Here is a 6,375-nt window from a genome sequence, read left to right on the forward strand (position 1 = left end):
CTTAGCGGTATTTCGTCTCTCTTTACGTTCTGAGTTCAAATTCCGCCGAGGTCGACTTTGCCTTTCATCCTTTCGGGGTCGATAAATTAAGTACTAGTGAAACACTGGAGTCTTTGTAATCGACTAGTCCCCCCCCCCAATATTTCAGGCCTTGTGCCTTTAGTAGAAAGGATAATTATTGAGAGAGTAGCACAAACCGTCAAAGTGATGCCGGGGTACAAATATACGAAGTCCAATATACCCATCATGACTACCCGTCTGATAAATGTACACCAGGCACGTGCATCACAACCATATGTACGCGACATGGCCATCTCATATCAAGATATACAGCACATGACCTTGTAGATGGGTCTCGGTTAGAATTTTTCTTTTTTTTCTCAGGTCGAGTAGCCCATCCCGCTCAACACTTATCCCTCAATAAGTGTTGTTTAAGGATGATGAATGAAACACCCGTTTCCATGTGTGAATTATTCAAACCCCAAAGAATCCCTCTCAATACGCAGCTATGATGCTCCCCACTACCCTTGCTCGCGATTAGATGCACATATCATCAGCCACTAAGGGACATGCTCAACTGGTCAAGCAACTTGACGAATCTGTGGTACTGAGCAGAAATTTTGGTTGGCTTGGGGTTGACAAAATAAATGGCACCAGCTGGCTTATAGTTCAAACAGTGGAATATGTTTTATGCTGTGAAGGACAAATGAGAAGTTTAACGTTTCGGAATTTTGTCCTCCTTCAGAGAGTGAGTGGAAGTGATTAAAAGTTTTATCGAAATTGCAAAAGAGAAAAATAAATGATGTCGGTGGATGGATGTGAAAGAAGAGAGAAGAGGAAGAGTTAATGAGCAACGGTGTAAGTAGCGTGGGAAGCAGGGCGAGTAGTATGGGAGAAGTATGGTGTACAAAGGAATAAAATGTAAGGGAGCAATAGCAAGTTATAGGTCAGATGAGGGATAAGACGAAAGGATGAAGTGAGGAAGAAAGGAATATATACGTGATAACAAGGCTAAATACAATTGCGAGTTAAGGGAAAAGAGAGACAGACAGACAGGCAGAGATACACAGAGACAGAGAGCAAGAAAGAGAGAGAAATTGAGCTGGCAACAGTTGTCAGGACAATGAGTTAACAAAAATTCATAGGAGACAAATTTAAAGATTGTGGTAAGATGTGAGGAACTGGAAAGTTAGGTGTGGTTAGAAATGACGCAGACATCTGTAGTTAATGTTCAATGAGAAGACAAGCAGAAGGTTGAAGATACAAAAACAGAGACGTGAGCAGGTGAAAAGTCTTCAAGATAGTACCGCAACATAGTCTTATGACTGAAACAAGTTAAAAGACCAAAATGGAGAAATTACAATTTGATGACTTCTTTGAGAAGATTAGTCTCTTCATTTCTTTCTTTTTTTATTCTTAGCAATTGGCTTCGAAAGTAACATAAATACAAATATAGGTGTGAGACAATCGATTTAAGAAAGGCGAAACTGTTCCATTTAATAAATTTATGTATGAGCAGTCGATAAAAGAGAGGATGGTTGAGAATTATTGCTATTATTATTTAATCACTACCCTTTAAGGAGGCGAGCTGGCAGAATTGTTAGCACGCCGGGGTCGACTTTGATTTTCACCCTTTCGAGGGCGATAAAATAAGTACTAAGTTGAGCGAAGGTAAAGCGCGTGCACACCATCCATTTCCGATGGGGGTTTTTTTTTCCAAACTTTTTTCGAATCTCAATGTTTTCGATATAGGAGAATACGATTTTGCCCAAAAATCAAGTTTTCAAAATTTTAATCCCCCCGCCAATTTCTTAATTTTCATCCATTCTCTTTTAAATCCGCGAATAAAAATACAGAGATTACGAATCTGGGATTTTTTTAAAACTTAATTTGTCTTAAAGAAACACTCAAGGCTCCGTCCCCACGTCGCCCAACCATCACCTCTCCGCTTTCAAAGAGCTAAAAACGTCGGATGTTTCACTTTCGTCTGATAGGTGATGTGCACGCGCTTTATCTTCGCCCTATGTTGAGCACTAGGGTCGATTTAATCAACCTTTCCTCCTTTCGGGAACGATAAAATAAGTACCAGTTGATCACTGGAGTCAACGTAATCGACTTAACCTCTCCCTAGAACTAGCTAGCCTTGTGCCAAAATTTAAAATCCTTATTTGATCGCTATCCACTTCCTCCCAAATTTCTGACCTTGTACCTATGTTAAAATCTATAATCATTAAAAATTGTTAGAATTGTGAAGTGTGTTTTGTGCTACTAGTTCTGACTCTTGGTTTGAGTTTCAATCGTGCCGAGGTCAGATACGCTATTCATCCCTCTGGGCTTGGGAAAAATAAACCAGCTATCAAGTATTGGGTTTGATGTTATCGATTAACCCCTCTCTTCAAACTTATGCCCTTGTGCTTATGTCTAGAAAGAATAATTATTGTTTCTAGTTTAGGCACAGGGACAATATCTTCGAGAGGAGGGGATCAGTATATACCAGTATTTGGCTGGAACTTTTAATGACCTTTGAGAGAATGAATGTGAAGTTGACTCTGGTGAAATATGAATTAGAAACGTAAAAAATTGGAACAAATAGCGCAAGACATTATTATTTGCTAATCCACCACCATTAGAAATGTGTTACGAAAGTAGACAGATGCATATATCGACAGAAGGAAAAGTAGACAGACAGTTAATTGAATTGAAATGAAATCAAAAGAGACTGTTTTTCATTGACAAATAATTTAGACCAGGTTTTGTTACTAATAGCTACAGTGGTGGCGTCAGTAGGGATTTTGATTAGTGGAGAAGGCGGTGGTGGTTGAGCACTCCCATTATTTTATGCATGCGCGTTACTTAATTATCGTCTGCTCAATTGAAATATAAATATGTACAATGATAGACGATGTAAAGCTAACAAAAGAATGGGAAAGTATAGGGCAAGGTGTTTTTATCGTTTTGTTCCCAAATAACCATATTAAGAAATGTCAAAACTTTACTAACGTATTGTAACAGAATGATATTATAAATAAAGACTTCGATGTTGTTCCATGGTTAAGATTGGTATTACTACATAAGTCTACCCCTACCCCGAATTTGTTTCCTCGTAACTTTCAGAAAAATGGGTATTTTTAATGAAATTTTCTATAAATACCTTTCAGATGCTGTAGGTTACGATTATACCAAAATTTAAAGTAAAAAAAATAATAAATGGTAGGCGCGCACACATTTATACTACATATCTACAAAATGAAACTTGAAATTTTGATAAAAATGTGTCAATATGTATGTGTGCGCGCTTACCGGTTTTTTAACATTAAATTCCGATGTCATCGCAATCTCACACCATTTGAAAGGTACTCGTTTTCCTGAAAGTTACGAGGAAACGAAGTCGACTTGAGTAAATTATCCGAAACTCCTCTACGCCTCCTCCGAAAAAAAAATTTTGAAAACAAATTCTGATATATTCGAAAACTGTTCCATCTGAATGGTATCTGGGCGGAGATAAAGAATACGCACACCACCCGTTTTCGGCGTAACCCTAACCCTAAGCCCTAGCCCTAAACCCGAATCCTATCCATAAACACAGGGTGTGCGTATTCTTTACCTTCGCCGGGTATTTGTAGAAAATTTTATTAGAATATATCCATTTTTCTGAAAATTATGATGAAACAAAGTCGGGAGAGGAGTACACTTGTGTAGGTATGCCGTTTAGATTAACTTTTTGGTGTAAAATGATAATAGATAACAACTCACAAAGTAGAGGACGTATATTTCAGAGATATTGTTTCTTGGGTTGCATCTTAAGTACTACATGTCTGGACACCATCTCAAGAATAAAATACTTTAGAAAAATATACAACTCCATCTTAACAATTTTCAAAATAACTGGAATCTCAAGAGTATGGCAAGCTAGTAAAATTTTTAGCATGTTGGACAAAATGCTCGACGGAATTTCTTCCAGCTCATTACATTCTGAGTTCAAATACCTTTTTGGTCTCAATAAAATAAATACCAGCCAATTACTGAAGTTGATGTAATCGATTTATGCCCCACCCCCTAAAATTGCTGGCTTCATGCCAAAATTATTATTATTTAAATTAGTGGTTCTCAACCATCCTTTACATATGAACGCCTTTGATTCCTACTTTAGACAGGTGGACCCGCACAGCCATTTGATGCTTTAAAAAATCTTGTTACATCTATATTTCATGAACTTTAACCATTACTGGTGTTGTACTTGGGTTTCCTTCTCCTTTTCCTTCCCATTATCATCATCATTATCTACTATGCAATAGATCGCCTGCTTTCAAGTCATAGTTCAGCTATAACTACATCAGAGTTCACCACCTACAACGTTGTAGTTTAGTGAGTACATGTCATGGTTCAGTGACTACCACGTTATACTTCACTACTCATCAACATTAATACACTCTTCTAGAATTAATGTAGTACCAAATGCCTTGAAAAATGCTTACTTTCTCTATTATAAGTTACTCTAGTGTGACCATTGTAATCCCTATTAGATTAGGGTGTTTGTTGCACAATTTGCAAAAAAAAAATTCCCCACAAATGGTTTCAATACTGTTTTAACAGAAAGATTTGGAAGGATTAGATGAAAGTTCTCCGATAATTTTCTTTCATGTAAATAAGTGTATAAACACTTATTTACATGAAAGAAAATTATCGGAGAACTTTAAAAATTTAAAAATTTGCCAGTAAAATCTTATAAAATCTTCTAAATGTTCTAAAAGATGTACATGTTTGTATGTTATATATGAAAATAGATAATTATATAATTGAAAAATTTGTACATTTGTAGATCAATGGCTGAAAGGAAAATGGTTAGGAGGAAATTGCAGGAGGTAGCATCTCTGGAGTGAAAGAATTAGGTAATTGTTTAGTGCAGGGAGAAAGGCAAGGCATAGTAGAAGTAAGGTAGGGTGGGGACACATAACAGTAAAGCTAAAGCCTTACATTCGAAACTGTTCCTTTGATGAACTCAGAGAGTATAAAGGGTTTTTGTGTTAAAGGGAAGGTGAGTCTCCCTGGATATGAAACCATCTGCCACAAGTAACTTTCTTATATAATCCTGGCATCTATTGCAAACAGCTTTGTGGAAATGAGACAATGTGCTGTAATGATATGTCCTGCAATTTCTCAAAGCAGATGTGAATTCACATACCACTGGTTACGATAATCTAAGCTGCGGATGCTATTGGATTCCCAATGGAGGACACATAATCTCTTTTACTGGAAAGGGCAACAATCTACCACATGTAACTTTTTTTTATTTTTTTTTATTAACTATTAAATAAAGTAGGAGAGAGGTCCCTACAAAATTAACTGTTCCATCTAAACTGACAAAATATCTTCACTTGATTTGAATAAATAAAAGAATAACAACACATAGCCAATACTCTGTCACTTTCTCTTATGCCTGTGGCCACTGAGTTATTTCTCTTAGCTCATTTATCTTTAATTTATGCTAATTACTTAGACCATAAATGTGTTCTACTCTTTTTGTATAAGTCAAAATCTATGGAGATAAGGCAGGACAATTGCTGTGCTGATGACAACTATTGAGGCAGAAACAGGTGCCTGCAACTGTCCTCTTATCTGCAGATAATAACACTGTCCTTTTCCTTAATGGCATGTCAACTTTGGAAAAGTTTTGATTCTTGAGATAATTTCCCCTTCTTATATGGAGCTGTTCTTAATTGTCATTTGGAAGATGTGACATATCCTCTAAAAATAGAGATAATCTTTTTTTTTTAAATAAAGAAAACAAGAATCTATGTCGTACAGTATTTCATATACCTGTATTTGTCTCTGTAGTTATAAAAGCAATGCTTAGCCATCCCTCACAAGAGAATGTGACTTGGTAGCTTGTACCAAACTTCTGCTACTTATTTTAATTTTGTATTTGTGAACATACACACCCTTGTGATGCTCCCACTCTTGACCCTGCAGAACATTGATGATGTGACAGCAGGAGAGAGAGAGAGAGACAGACAGACAGACAGGCAGACAGACAGACAGAGATAGACAGACTGACAGACAGAGACAGACAGACAGACAGACAGACAGACAGAGACAGACAGGCAAAGCTGCACCAGCAGTTGGCTGGTACTTATTTTCAGTTGAGTTGACTGCAGCAAGATGAAATGAAGTACCTTGCTCAAGGGCAGAGCATGCAGCTCATGCCAGGAGCTGAACACATGACCATGAGCTCAACACTCTAACTAGTAGGTCATGCATTTTCACAATTAATGTATGTTTGTAAGCATGCATGCATGTATGCATACATGTATGTATGTATGTATACATGTATGTATATGTATCATCATCATCGTTTAACGTCCGCTTTCCATGCTA

General features: G+C 37.0%; 1 long non-coding RNA gene across 2 annotated transcripts in view; it reads left to right on the forward strand.

Annotated features, from left to right (window-relative positions):
- Nucleotides 1-6,375, forward strand: part of LOC128247819 (uncharacterized) — a 37,039-nt gene that overhangs the window by 17,485 nt on the left and 13,179 nt on the right. The window lies entirely within an intron of this gene.

This window comes from Octopus bimaculoides, chromosome 5 (assembly GCF_001194135.2).
Source record: "Octopus bimaculoides isolate UCB-OBI-ISO-001 chromosome 5, ASM119413v2, whole genome shotgun sequence".
Taxonomy (NCBI): domain Eukaryota; kingdom Metazoa; phylum Mollusca; class Cephalopoda; order Octopoda; family Octopodidae; genus Octopus; species Octopus bimaculoides.